The sequence below is a fragment of the Dasypus novemcinctus genome, chromosome X (genome assembly GCF_030445035.2).
Source record: "Dasypus novemcinctus isolate mDasNov1 chromosome X, mDasNov1.1.hap2, whole genome shotgun sequence".
Lineage (NCBI taxonomy): Eukaryota > Metazoa > Chordata > Mammalia > Cingulata > Dasypodidae > Dasypus > Dasypus novemcinctus.
This window is the reverse complement of record NC_080704.1, coordinates 56004068-56019739: the sequence shown is the minus strand read 5'-3', so window position 1 is coordinate 56019739 and position 15672 is coordinate 56004068. Positions and strand designations below refer to the sequence as shown.

General features: G+C 40.9%; 1 protein-coding gene across 11 annotated transcripts in view; it reads left to right on the top strand.

Moving 5' to 3' along the window:
• Positions 1 to 15672, top strand: part of LOC101423162 (zinc finger protein 182) — an 81420-nt gene that overhangs the window by 3493 nt on the left and 62255 nt on the right. The gene's annotated exons all lie outside the window — the stretch shown is intronic.

Sequence of the window (15672 nt, the reverse complement as noted above, 5' to 3'; positions counted from 1 at the left end):
CTTAAAAATTATACCTTTTATTTTGAGACATGCAGTTGTAAGAACAATACGGAGAGTTTCCTTGTACCCCTTACCCAATTTCCCCCAGTGGTAACATCTTACAAAGCTATCATACAATGTCACGATTAGGATATTGACATTGATATGGTCAAGATACAGAACAGTACCTTTACCACAAGGCTCTCTTAAATTGCCCTTTTATAGCCACTCCCACTTCTCTTTCTCCTTTTCCCCATTCTTAGACCCCATTCATTATCCCTTTCCTAGGCTACTAAAAATCTGTTCTCCATTTCTATGATTTTGTCATTTCAAGAATGTCATGAGGAATGGATGTGGCTCAAGTAGTTAAGTGCCTGTTTCCCACTTGCGAGGTCCTGGGTTTGGTCCCTGGTACCTCCTAAAACAAACAAACAAACAAACAAAAGAAAGCAACAAGCGAACAGGAGAAAAGGCTGACTCAGGAGCTGATGTGGCTCAGTGGTGGTTGAGTGCCAGCTTTCTACATGCAAGGTCCTGGTGGCTCAAAAAAAAAAAAAGGTTATAAATGCAATTAAATAGTATGTGAACTTTTGGGATTGGATTCTTTCCCCCTCAGCATAATTCCCTAGAAATTCATCTAAGTTGTTATGTATTAATAGTTACTTTCTTTTTATTGCTACATAGTATTCCATGATGTGGATATACCTCAGCTTGTTTTATCCATTCATCCATTGGAAAACACATTTGGGTTATTTCCAGTTTTTGGCATTAATGAGTAGAGCTGCTATAAACATCCATGCACAGGTTTCTGTGTGAACATACATTTTCATTTCTTTAAAATTAGATTGTTGGGTTATACAGTAAGTGTATGCTTAATTTTTTAAGAATCTGCAAAATTGTTTAGCAGAGAGGTTGAATGTATAAGTGTTGTAATTGGCATTCCTAATTCTAATTGACATTCCTGCCAGCCATTGAATTGCTAGTATTTTTTACTTTAGTCATTCTGTTAAGTTTGTAGTTGTTTTAGTTTGCTAAATGCTGCCAGAACATTCCAGAAACGAGTTGGCTTTTACAATGTGGATTTATTAATTTAAAAGCCTACAGTTCTGAGGCTGTGAAAGTGTCCAAATTAAGGCATCGTGAGAGATGCCTTCTCCCCAAGTTGCAGCGGTGGGTGATCAGGCACATGGGGGTGTCCACTCATCTCTCCTCCAGATCAGTTGCTTTTGGCTTTTGGCTAAAGTGGCTCCTCTCAGTGTCTGTGTTCCATTGATTTCAGCTTCTGACTCCTGGGTCCTTCTCTCTCAACTTCTGGGATCCTCTCTGTCTCTGCAGCTTTTTTCTCTATCTGCAGGTTTTTATTCTTCCATTTATACAGGACTCAATGTAAGAGGATTAAGACCCACCCTGCATCATGCAATTTAATCAAAGGCCTTTAGCTGAAGTAATTTAATCAAAAGACCCACCCACCATAGGTTTACATGTACAGGAATAAATTAGCTTTAAGAACAGGATTTTCTGGGATCCACAAAAGTTTCAAACTGCTACAGTAGTGGTATCTCATCATGGTTTAATTTGCATTTCCCTCAGGGCTAATGATGTTGAGTATCTTTTTATATGTTTATTTACTTTTGTATATATTTTTTGGTGAAGTGTCTATTCAAAAGTGTTGTGCTATTTTAAAAATTGGATTTTTTTTTTACTGTTGAGTTTTGAGAGTTCTTTATATATTCTGGATACAAATCCTTTGTTAGATATGTGGTTTGCAAATATTTTCTTACACTTTGTACCTTGGGTTTTCATTTGCTGAACAGTATCGTTTGCAGAGCAATAATTTTTAGTTTTGATAATGTCCAATTTATAAATTACTTCTTTCACGGACTGTGCATTTGGTGTCATGTCTAAGAACTCTTTACCTAAGCCTAGGACGTGAAGATTTTCTACTTCTGTAAGTTTTATAGTTTAAGGTTTTTACAAATATTTAGGTCTGTGCTCGATTTTGCATTAATTTTTGTAAAAGGTGTGAGGATTAAGTTGAAGTTCATTGTTTTGCACATGGATTTCCAGTTGTTATGCCACCATTTGTTGAATGTACTATCCTTTCTCTTTTGAATTGCTTTTACAATTTTGTGAAAAATCAGTTGGCCATATTTTGGGGGTCTACTTCTAGACTCTACTCTGTTCTGTTAACCAATGTATCTATCCCTTCACCAATATGACACTGTCTTCATTACTGCAGCTTAAAATTGGGTAGTGTGATTCTGCTCATGTTAGTCTACTTTTTAAAAATTTGTTTTGGCCATTCTTGTTTCTTTGTCTTTTCCTATGTATTTTAGAATAATCTTGTTTATGTCTTAAATTCTGCTAGGATTTTGGTAGGAGTTGTATTAAATCAATTTGGGGGGAGAATTGGCGTCTTTATTATGTCAATTCATGAATATGGTATGCCTCTACATTTATTTAGGTCTTATTTATTTTATAAACATTTTGTAATTTTCAGGATACAGATCCTATATATATATATATATACATATTTTTTAAAGATTTATTTATTTATTTAATTCCCCCCCTCCCCCGGTTGTCTGTTCTCGGCGTCTATTTGCTGCGTCCTGTCTCCTCGTCCGCCTCTGTTGTCGTCAGCGGCACGGGAAGTGTGGGCGGCGCCATTCCTGGGCAGGCTGCTCTTTCTTTTCACGCTGGGCGGCTTTCCTCACGGGCGCACTCCTTGCGCGTGGGGCTCCCCCACGCGGGGGACACCCTTGCGTGGCACGGCACTCCTTGCGCGCATCAGCACTGCGCATGGCCAGCTCCACACGGGTCAAGGAGGCCCGGGGTTTGAACCGCGGACCTCCCATATGGTAGACGGACGCCCCAACCACTGGGCCAAAGTCCGTTTCCCCTATATATATTTTGTTAGACTTATAGTGTTTCATTTTTTAAAAGCTATTGTAAATGGTATTGTTTTTAAATTTTCAGTTTATAGTTTTAATTGCTAGTATATAGATATATGATTTATTTTTATTTTTTGGCCTTATATCTTTAGATCTTGATAAATTCACTTATTACTTACAGGAATTTGTAGATTCCTTGGAATTTTCTGCAAACATAAATCATGTTTTCCATGAATAGAGACATGAAAATCAGGAGGCCTTTTCTTTTTTTCTTGCATTATTCCACTGGCTAAAATTTTCAGTATAAAATTCAATGGGAGTGGTGAGAATATATATTCTGGCCTTTTTTTTTTTAAGCAAAAATTTTTTATTGTCTTTTTTTTTTAAGATATGTAGGTCACACAAATTTTTTTTTCTTTTCTTTTATTAAATTATATTTTTAAAAAAATACATAGATCACAAAAATGTTACATTAAAAAATATAAGAGTTTCCCACATAGGCCACACCCTACCTCCCCACTCCTCCCACATCAACAGCCTCTTTCATCTTTGTGGCACATTCATTGCATTTGATGAATACTTTTTGGAACATTGCTGCACTGTGTGGATTATAGTTTACATTGTAGTTTACATTCTCCCCCAGTACTTTCAGTGGGTTATGGCAGGATATATAATGTCCAGCATCTGTCCCTGAAATATCATTTAGGACAACTCCAAGTCCCGAAAATGCCCTCACATCTCATCTCTTCTTCCCTCTCCCTGCCCTCAGCAACTACCGTGGCCGCTTTCTCCAGGTCAATGATACAATTTCTTCCATTGCTAGAATTGCAATAGTTTCATAGTAGAATACCAGTGAGTCTACTCTAATCCATATTTTATTCCTCCATCCTGCAAACCCTGGGACACCCTTGTCCACTTGACCTCTAAATCGAGAGGGGCTTAGATCCCACGTGGCTGATGGATGTGATTGTCCTGCTTGCAGTTGTAGACTCTCTCGGTTCCCTGGTGTGGTGGTTGACTATCCTCACCTCCCTGTTAGCTGACTGGGGTAAGTCCAATGAACTGGAGAGTAGGTGTTACAACCATGCTGAGGCTCAGGGCCCAACTGGCACATAGACAGTCCAGTGATTCAAGTCTCCTGAGCATACACCAACCCCAGCACCAGCCACAGGTTCAGTAAAAGAGACAGAAGGGGTATGTGTAGAGAGGTTACATCTGAGTCAAACTCCACACTCAGGAGCACAAATTCCAAAGTTGGGCCCACTGGCAAGGCACTGAACTCCAGAGCATCTATCATGACCGTAAAACCTGTGTGTCTCCACAGCCCTCAGGAGTACCACTATGTGGGGTTGTGTCTATTTTGGCTGTCTCTGGGATCCTGCTGAGACGTGTGTAAGCACAACCCCTTTGATGACCTCCCAACTCATTTTGAAGTCTCTTAGCCATATAAACTCATTTGTCTTTACCAAGTTCCCCTTTTAGTCAAGGTCTTTTTCTAGTTGTATCACCAGCTGGTGATTGGTAGTAACCCTTTTGGTGCCAAGGAGGCTCATCCCCGGAAGTCATGTCCCACGCTGGGGAGAAGGTAATGCATTTACATGCTGAGTTCGGCTTAGAGGGTGGCCACATTTGAGCAACCTGGAGGCTCTCAGGAGGTAACTCTTAGGCACCCTGCAGATGTAGGCCTAGTTGACATTCCTTTTTTTTTTCTTTAAAGATTTATTTTATTTATTTCTCTCCCCTTCCTCCCCCCTGCCCCGTCCCAGTTGTCTGTTCTCTGTGTCCATTTACTGCATGTTCTTCCTTTTTGTCTGCTTCTTTTGTCAGCAGCACAGGAATCTGTGTTTCTTTTTGTTGCATCATCTTGCTGCGTCAACTCTCCGTATGTGCGGTGCCATTCCTGGGCAGGCTGCACTTTCTTTTGCGCAGGGCGGCTCTCCTTACGGGGCGCACTCCTTGCACGCGGGGCTCTCCCAAGCAGGGGACACCCCTGCGTGGCACGGCACTCCTTGCGCGTATCAGCACTGTACATGGGCCAGCTCCACACGGGTCAAGGAGGCCCGGGGTTTGAACCGCAGACCTCCCATGTGGTAGACGGACGCCCTATCCACCGGGCCAAGTCCGCTTCCCCCTAGTTGACATTTCAAGCACACAGGCACATAAGCATAATGATCAGTATCAAGTGACCATCATTGGACCATCCTTCTTCACTGGTCTTTGCCCTTGCACTTGGGGGATTGTTACTGTTCCATTGGGGAATGCTACAGAGCTCCTCTGGATTGGAACTCAGCACTCCCTCAGTTGTTGTGTGTAACTCCACCTACTATAACAATATCCAATGAATATCTGAACATATTTATATACCCTATCTACATGCCCTGGAGAACTCCCTCCTACCTATGCATCTCCCATCAATAACACCCCATACAAGTGCTTCTCCCCTGCCATAGTTGAACCCCTCTGTGATCCAAAACTTATTAAAAAATGAAGCCTAATATATTGCCAAATTCAATTAGTAGGAAGATGAAATAGTAATGATAGGTTTAAAGATTAGGTTTAAAGATTAGAAAGAGAATATATAATAACTTAGAAAAACTAAAATAAAGTAAAAAATAAATTGGGGCATTAAAAAATGAAAACTATCGTACAACTTTGTTTTTGATGTTTTGCCTTTCATCACTGTAATAGGTGTTGCCCTGTATGTACAGTGGCAAGGTAATCACTTCCATTCCTTCCTCAGTGTCTACATCCTTTTTTAAAAAATTTTTTATTATGTCTTCAAAAAAGTTTTAGATCATGGTAACGCCACATATACAATATAGGGGACTCCCATATACCCAATATCAAACCATTTTCCCTCTTCCCCAGCAATGATCTTTTTTCATATGGATGTTATATTTGCTACAACTGATATACAGATATTGAAACATAGCTACTAACCATGGTTCCATTATGGTTTACATTATGGTTTATATTTTGGACTGTACACTTTTATAAATTTTTGGTTACCTTATGGTTTACATTATGGTTTATATTTTAGACTATATACTTTTGTAAATTTTTGGTGAAATTTGACATGGCCTGTATCCATCTTTGCACAATCTTGTGGAACACTTCCATTACCCCCCAGATAACCCCTCTTCCATCTATTCTATTCCTCTCTCCCCCTCCCCTCGGCACCCACAGTGACAACCACATTTCACTGCTTGAAGGACATGATTCATAGATACTTGCATCAATGCTGAGGGCTTGACACACTAGTTTGTCCTCTCTATTGGGAGCCACCCATGCTCTCCAGAGATATCCTCTCCTCTGTTTGAGAACATCAGGCCTCCCCAGGACGGGAGTAAAATACCTTCCTGCTCATTGTATGGGTCTCCACCCAATGATATAACACACTACGGCATGATGAGCACTTACACACTCCCTAGAAGCTTGCCCCAGGTGCACCCTGTGCCAGATACCCCCTGTCAAACACCTTAAACAAGTAACTCTTCCTTATTATATTTTCTAAAGAGTTTTCTCAACATTAGAGTTTCAGCCATTCACCTGATAGTCTCCTGTGTTCACCTGCTCCTCCCAAACCCTCCCCCCAATTCCATGGACCATCCTGACCCATCCTCCCAATCCTAGCCCCCCCCAAGCCTGTAAAGCCCCACCCAATAGTATCCCCTATGCTCCCATCTTTTTTTAAAAAGATTTATTTATTTCACTCCCTCCCCTCCCCCCAGCGTCTGCTCTCTGTGTCCATTCACTATGTGTTCTTCTGTGTCTGCTTGTATTCTCATCAGGCAGCAGTGGAGATCTGTGTCTCTTTTTGTTGCATCATCTTGCTGTGTCACCTCTCTGTGTGTGTGTCACCTCTCCTGGGCAGGCTGCGGTTTCACGATGGGTAGCTCTCCTTGTGCAGGGGCCACTCCTTATGCAGGGGGCACCCTTACACAGGGGAATCCCTGTGTAGGCCAGCACTCCTTGTGCGCAGCAGAGCTGTGTGTGGGCCATCTCACCACATGAGCCAGGAGGCCCTGGGTATTGAACCCTTGCACCTCCTATGTGGTAGGTGGACACTCTATCTTTTTTTTTTTATTGTATTTTTTTGTTTTTGTTTTTTTTTTATTTTTTATTTTTTAAAATATTACATTCAAAAAATATGAGGTCCCATTCAACCCCACCATCCCCACCCCCCACTCCCCCCACAGCAACACACTCTCCCATCATCATGACACATCCATTGCACCTGGTAAGTACATCTCTGAGCATCACTGCACCCCATAGTCAATGGTCCACATCATAGCCCACACTCTCCCACGTTCCATCCAGTGGGCCCTGGGGGGATCTACAATGTCCCGTAATTGACCGTGAAGCACCATCCAGGACAACTCCACGTCCCGAAAACGCCTCCCCATCTCATCTCTTCCTCCCATTCCCGGGACCCAGCAGCCACCATGGCCACCCTTCCCACACCCATGCCACATTTTCTCTGTGGACATTGGATTGGTTGTGTCCATTGCACATCTATGTCAAGTGCGGGCTTAGATTCCACATGGATACTGGATGCACTCCTCCTGCTTTCAGTTGTAGACACTCTAGGCTCCATGGTGTGGTGGTTGACCTTCTTCAACTCCATGTTAGCTGAGTGGGGTAAGTCCAATAAATCAGAGTGTAGGAGCTGAAGTCTGTTGAGGCTCTGGGCCTGGGTATCATATTGTCAGTCCAGAGATTCAAATCCCCTAAATATATCTTAAACCCCAGCACCAACTACAATTCCAGTAAAGTAGCATGCAAGTCTTGTGAAAAGAGATCCCCTCTGAGTCCAATTCCATCACGCAGAAACACCAGCTCCAAAGAAGGGCCATCTGCCATGGCAGTGAACCCCATCTGCCATGACCATAGAACCCGTGGGTCTCTTTATCCCTCAAAAGAACCAATACCTGGGGTTGTATCTACTTTATCTAGTCTCTTAGACTCTGCTCAGTTGTGCATAAGGGCATTCCTTCTGACAACCTCCAGACTCTTTTTTAGAGACTTGTAGCCTTATAAACTCATTTCTCCTTTCCATTTCCCCCTTACATTAGGTCAAGCAGCATTTCGAAGTCATGTTATTATATGTAGACAGGGATATTCTGCTGATCCGCATTGAACCTTTAATTCAAGGTCATTTTCTAGTTGCATCTTCAGCTGGTATGTGGTAGTGATCCCTCTGTGCCAGGGAGGCTCATCCCCGGGTGTCATGTCCCACGCTGGGGGGAATGCACTGCATCTACATGCTGAGTTTGGCTTTGAGAATGGCCACATTTGAGTAACATGAAGGCTGTCAGGAGGAAACTCCCAGGCACAGTGCTACTCTAGGCCTTGTTCTTATTGCAGGTGTATAGGCTCACAAGCATAGCCATTAGTATCAGGAGCCCACTGTTGGGCCCTCATTCCTTCCTGGTTCTTGCCGTTGCACCTGGGGGACTGCTGCTGCTCCCCCAGGGACCACAACAGAGACCCCCGGCCAGTAACCCAGTACCCCCCCAGCTGTTGTTTTTAATTGTTTCCACTATTGGTATATCTAAACATTACCATGTACCCTGGACATATGCCCTGTATAACTCCCTGTCAACCATATATAGCCTGTCAATAACATCCCATATCAGTATTCCTCTGCCGCCATTGTTGAACCACTCTGTGATCCAAAACTTCCTGTAAAGTGAATCCCAACATAATGTCAGTTTCCCTTACAACACTCTATCTTTTGAGCCACATCTGCTTCCCCTTATGCCCCCATCTTATCCCTTTACTGTACAACTACTTACCTCCACTTTATCCTAGATTTCACCCATGTAGGTGTCAGCTCACAACCTTTCTCTCCCCCCCTACTTTCTGTAAGCCTACTGTCCAGTCTCTGGCTCTCTGAGACAGCTTGATTTGCTTAATTCCTATCAGAGAGGTCATGTAGTATTTGCCCTTCAATGCCTGGCTTGCTTCACTGAACATAAAGTCCCCAAGATTCATCCATGTTATCCATGTGTTAGTACTGAATTCCTTCTTACAGCTGAGTAGTATTCCACTGTATGTATATACCACATTTTGTTTATCCATTCATCTGTTGATGGGCATTTGGGTTGATTCTAACTTTTGGCAATAGGGAATAATGTGGCCTTGTTTTTTTTTTTTTTGAAGATTTATTTTTTATTTATTTCTCTCCCTTTCCCGCCCCCTCCCCCCCCATTTGCTCTGTGTTCTTCTGTGACCGCTTCTATCCTTATCAGCAGCACCGGGAATCTGTGTTTCTTTTTGTTGCATCATCTTGTTGTGCCATCTCTCCGTATGTGCGGCGCCATTCCTGGGCAGGCTGCACTTTCTTTTGCCCTGGGTGGCTCTCCTTACGGGGCACACTCCTTGCATGTGGGACTCCCCTACGTGGGGGATACCGCTGCGTGACAGGGTACTCCTTGCGCGCATCAGCACTGCACATGGGCCAGCTCCACACGGGTCAAGGAGGCCCGGGGTTTGAACTGCAGACCTTCCATGTGGTAGGTGGACACCCTATCCATTGGGCCAAGTCCGCTTCCCTGTGGCCTTGTTTTTGAACTTGGGGGAAAAGCATCCAGGCTTTCACCATTCAATTTGATAGTCTCTCTAGTTATTTTGTAGATGTCTTTTATTAGGTTCAGAAAGTTTCCTTCCATTTCTACTTTCCTGAGAATTTTTATCATGAATAGATGTTGAATTTTCAAATGGCTTTTCTGCATCAATTGAGGTTATCATGTGATTATTCTTTTTTAAACTATTGCTATGTTAAATTACATTGATTGAATTTAAAATATGGAACTTGACTTGCATTCCTGAAATTAATTCTTCTTGGTTGTGGTATATTACTTCTTTTATATATTGTGGTTTTGATTTGTTAATATTTTGTAGAGCATTTTGCATCTGTGTGCATTGGTGTTTGATTTTCTACCATCTATCTATCTATCTATCTATCTATCTATCTATCTATCTATCTATCTATCTATCTATCTATCTATCATCTCTCCTGAAAATTTGAAAGCAGGTTGCACACATCATACTTCTTGAATACATAATACTTCCATGTACATTTCCTACAAACAGGATATTTACTTATGTAATCACCTTAAGTGCAGTTATCAAGTTCAGGAAATGTATTCTTGATATAAAACTTACATTCTATATTCCAATTTTTCTTATGTCCCAACAATGTCCTTTTGTGCCTTTTCTCCTCCAGTTTTAGATCTCATCTATTAACATGTATTGCATTTAATTGTCCTTATTTCTTTAGTTTCTCTTTCTTCCTTTTTTTAAGTAGTGGAAACATACATACAACATAAATCTTCCCATCCCAACCTCCCCCAAGCATTTCATTCAGTGGGATTAATCTCATCCACAATGTTGCAGTACCCTCAACATCACTAGAACTTTCCCTTTACCCCAAATAGAAATTCTGCACTCATTTTGCATGAACTCTCTATTGTCCCTTTCCCCCATCCCTGGTAACCTGTACTCTGCTTTTTGTCTCTAAGAGTTAGTATATTCTCTCCCATTTTCTTTGTGGTTACCCTGGGGCTTAAATTGAACATCTTAATTTTTTAGTAATCTTGTTTGCTTTGGTACCATATTAATTTTAACAGTATACACACACAGTGTTCCTATACCTTTCTGTTCTCCCACCTATGTGTAGTTTTTGTCCCAGATTACTTGTTTATTCATTATGAGTCGAAATTTCTCATTACTTTTCATGCATTTGTCTTTTAGACCCTGTAGGAAGTATAAAAGTGGAGTTACAAACACAAATACAGTAGTACTGGCATTTGTATTTATCCATGTAGTTACCCTAACTGGAAATCTTTATTTCTTCATGTGGCTTCCATCTATTGTCTGTTGTCCTTTCCTATCAATTTGCAGAAGTCTTCTTTAGCATCTCTCATAGAGTCAGTCTAGTGACAAACTCCCTCAGTTGCTGCTTATCTGAGAATGTCTTAATCTCTCCCTCACTTTTGAAAGTTTTGCTGGATAAAGAATTCTTGGTTGGCAGCTTTTTTGCTTTCATTACTTTCGAGATACTTTCTTGACACCGTGGTTTCTGATGAGAAATTGGCACTTAATCTTATCGAGGCTCCCTTGTACATGATACACTGCTTCTCTAGTGCCTTTCAGAATTTTCTCCATATCTTTGCTGTTCAACAGTTTGATTATAATATACTGTGGTGTGGATCTATTTGAATTTATCCTGTTTGGAGTTTGTGGAGCATCTTGAATGTGTGTGTTCATGTCTTTCATTAAATTTGGGAAGTTTTCAGCTATTATTTCTTTGAGTATGTTCTTTGTTCCTTTCTCTTTCTCCTTCTGGGACTTCCACAATGTATATATTGGTATGCTTGATGTTATCATACAGAGTCCTTAGGCACTGTTCACTTTTCTTTTTCTTTCTGCTACTCAGACTGGATGATTTCAATGGTGTATTAGTCAGCCAAAGGGGTGATGATGCAAAATACCGGAAATTGGTTGGTTTTTAGAAAGGGTATTTATTTGCGGTGGGAGCTTACAGATAAAGCATACGTTACTTCCCTCACCAAAGTCTGTTTTCACGTGTTGGAGCAAGATGGTTGCCAACATCTGTGAGGGTTCAGGCTTCCTGGGTTCCTCCCTTCCAGGGTCTTGCTTTTCTTTCCTCTGGTAGCTTACTTCCCGGGGCTCCAGCTTAAGGCTTCAACATCCAACTCCAACATCACAACTCCAACATCAAAAACCTTTCACCTCTGTCTTTTTCCACGCCTTTTATCTGCAAGTCTCCACCCACTAAGAGGTGGGGACTTAACACCCTAATGATGTGACCTAATCAAAGTCCCAATCATAACTCAATCATGCCCAGGTACAGACCAGATTACAAACAGTCCAATATCAATTTTTGGAATTCATAACCATATCAAACTGCAACAAATGGTCTTATCTTCAAGTTCACTGATTATTCTGCCAGTTCCAATCTGCTGTGGGACCCCTGTAGGGAATTTCAAATTTGTTACTGTGGTCTTCAGCTCCGTTTCATTCATTTTTATAGCTTCCATCTCTTCATTGATAGTCTGTTTGTGTTTATCTACTGTTTTCCTGTTTTCCTGTAGTTCTTTGTCTATGTTTCCTTTAGTTCTTTGAGCATTTTTAGGACCATTTTTTAAAAAGTCTTTGTCTGGTTTGTTCTTCCTGATCCTCCTCATTCAGAGTTTTTAATGTTTTAATCTTTTCTGCCGAGGCAATCACTTCCTGTTTTTGTGTATGTTTCATAAGCTTTTTTTGAAACTTGGACATTTTGATATTTTAATGCATTATTGCTGGAATTGAGACTTTAAGGTATCTGTTTCTTAAGCTTGTATCGAGCTAGTGTTATGACAGAGTTTTCCTTGAATGCCATGGTGCTAACAAACAAATACAAAAGGAAAAAAGAAAACACCTTTCCCAATCTTTGCAGATTGACCTCCCCTTCAGAGCTTATCCCTTTAATGAGTTTAGTGAAACTAAAAGAGTAAGTTTAGTGAAATTAAAAAAGGCCAGGAAAAAGTGTAAGGGCCTCCTTGGTCCTTTCTGTGCATGTGTCTTATCTTGGCCTGCATGCTTGGTCCTAGGAATTTCCCCATATATGTGGCTCTAAACATCCCCCCTTCCCTAGAAACAGTTTCTTCACAGTTCCCAGGCACTGCATGTCCTACAAGCCAGCGATCCTTTGTGTTCTATAGGAGAGTTCTGAGCCGCCTTCTATATACAGGACAAGTTCTGGGACAGTGAGTCCCATATTGAGCATACAGCATATAGATTGGGCCAGACATACATGCCCCTAGTATGTACATGAGAGACACTTTGCTCCCTCTGGAATCAGGACCAGGGACTGGGAGTGTGGGCTGGCTTCACACCAAGCTGGTGAAGGGGAGGGGCCAGTCAGATCACCACGATATCCTACTGCTTTTATTATTTATTTGATTGATTGATTTTTAAAGATCTATTTATTTATTTATTTCTCTCCCCTCCCCCCCCACCCTGGTTGTCAGTTCTCTGTGTCTATTTGCTGTGTCTTCTTTTGTCCGCTTCTGCTGTCAGTGGCACGGCAATCTGTGTTTCTTTTTGCTGCGGCATGTTGTGTCATTTCTCCGTGTGAGCGGCGCCATTCTTAGGCAGGCTGCATTTTCTTTGGCACTGGGCGGCTCTCCTTATGGGGTGCACTCCTTGTGCGTGGAGCTCCCTTACGCAGGGACACCCCTGCATGGCACAGCGCTCCTTGTGTGTGCATCAGCGCTGCGCATAGGCCGGCCCCACATGGGTCAAGGAGGCCTGGGGTTTGAACCGCGGACCTCCCATGTGGTAGACAGACGCCCTAACCACTGGGCCAAGTCTGCTGCCCTCCTACTGCTTTTAGATAGCTGTTTTCTTGATTTGGTACTCGCCCTGTTACTGCAGTCCTCAACTGTTTTCTGGAGCTTTGTGAAAGATGTTTCTGTCAATTCTTGCTGGTTGTTCAACCTTTTGCCAGGGGACAGAGTCCTGAAGCTTCTCATTCTGCCATGTTGATTAGGCCTCTCTTCTTATTCTTTGAATGTTTGTGGTTTCTTTAGTGATATCTTCTGTTTCATTTCTGATATTCTCTCTTTTTTCCTTTGTCAGTCTTGCAAGAGGTTTATCAATTTTATTGATCTTTTCAAAGAAACAGCATTTGGTTTCATTGATTTTTCTCTATTGTTTTTCTGTTGTTGCTTTTTTTCATTCATTTCTGCTCTTAATTATTTTTTTCCTTTGGTTTGTTTTGGGTGTAATCCCATCCCCTGCCTTTTTTCCCTAGTTTCTTAAGGAAGCTTAGGTTCTTGATTTGAAACCTTTCTTTTTAAATAGAAACATTTAATGTTATGAAGTTTCCTCTAATCACTGCATCATCTGTTTCTCATAAATTTTTGTATGTTGTATTTACGTTTTTATTTGGTTCAGAATATTTTCTAATTTTCTCTGAGATCTCCTGTTTGACCCATGTATTATTTAGAAGAGTGATACTTAATTTCTAAGCATTTGGAGATTTTCTTATCTTTCTGTTATTGATTTTTTTCTTTAATTCCATATGGCCCGAGAACATACTTTGCATGCTTTCAATTCTTTTACACATACTAAGGTTTGTTTTCCAACCCAGAATATGGTTTATCTTGATCAATATTCCATGTACACTTAAAAAAAAAGTCATTTCTGCTGTTTTTTTTGAGTGGGGTATTTTATAAATGCTAGTTACATACAGTTGGTTGGTGGCGTTTAGTTCTGTATTCTTGCTAATATTCTGTCTATTGTTTTTATCAATTACTGAAAAAGAAGTATTGAAGTGTTCAGTTGTAGTTGTGGATTTGTCTGTTTTCTCCTTTAGTTGTGTCAGTTTTTGCTTCATGTATTTGAAACTCTGTTGTTAGATGTATGTACTTTTAGGATTGTTATGTCTTTTTGGTGAATTGACTCTTTAATCATTATATAATCTCACTGTTTATCCTGGGTAATTTTTTTTTCTCTGAAATCTACTTTGGCTGATTTTTTAAAAAATTTCACACTCCCCACTCGTTCTTTTGCATTCGCTGTCTGCTTTCTGTGTCCATTCACTGTGTATTCTTCTGGGTCTGCTTGTCTTCTCTTTAGATGGCACCAGAAACCAATCCTGGGACTTCCAGGAGTGGGAGAGAGGTGCCCAATCTCTTGTGCCACCTCAGCTCCCTGGTCTGCTGTGTCTCTTATTGTTTCTTGTCTGTGTCTCTTTTTGTTGGGTCATCTTGCTGTGCCAGCTCTCCATGCAGGCCAGCACTCCATGTGGGCCAGCTTTTTGCTTGGGCCAGCTTGCCATGCCAGCCACCTTACCTTCACCAGGAGGCCCTGGGAATCAAACCCTTGACCTCCCATATGGTAGACAGGAGCCTAATCGCTTGAGCCACATCTGCTTCCCTTTGGCTGATATTAATATAGCCATTACAGTTTTCCTTTGGTTAGTATTTAAATGGCATAGCTTTTTCCATCCATACTTTTTTTAAGTCCATTTTTGAAAATCTGTCATTTAATTGGTGTGTTTAGTCAATTTACATTTAATGTAATTATTGATATTCTTGGATTTAGCATACCATTTTATAATTTGTTTCCTTTTTTCTCCTTTTGTTGTTCTGTTTCCCTTTTTTCCCATCTTTTGGGATATTTGAAGATTTCTTTAATATTGCATTTCAATTTATCTATTGTGTTTTTTACCATGTCTACTTGCATAGATTTTTGTTGGTTACTCTAGAGCAGAGGTTCTTAACCTTTTTTGTTCCACAGACCCCTTCACCATTCAGGTGAAATCCACAGACCCCTTACTAATCCACACTATACTGTATATTATTTAATAAATATATCACACCCGCACCAACACATCCCCACAAGAATAATGCTTTTTTTAAAAAATTTCAATACAGGCTCAAGGACCCCTTGTTAACAACCCCTGCTCTAGAGATTACCATATTTATTTAATGTTTCACAATATTGGAATCAATATTTTGCCTTCAAGTGGAATGTGTGAACCTTACCATCTTATAGGTCCCTTTACCGTCTCCTCCACATGTTTTGGTTGTCTTATGTATTACATCTGCATATATTGTAAGTTCCTTTAGACATTGTTATAATTTTTGCTTCCAATCATTTTAAAGAACTCAAGATGCATAATCTCTTATAGTTACCTAGATATTTACCACTATTGATGATCTTCCTTCATTCCTGATGATCCAAGTTTCCTTCTGTTATCAATTGCCTGTCTGTGTGAAGAACT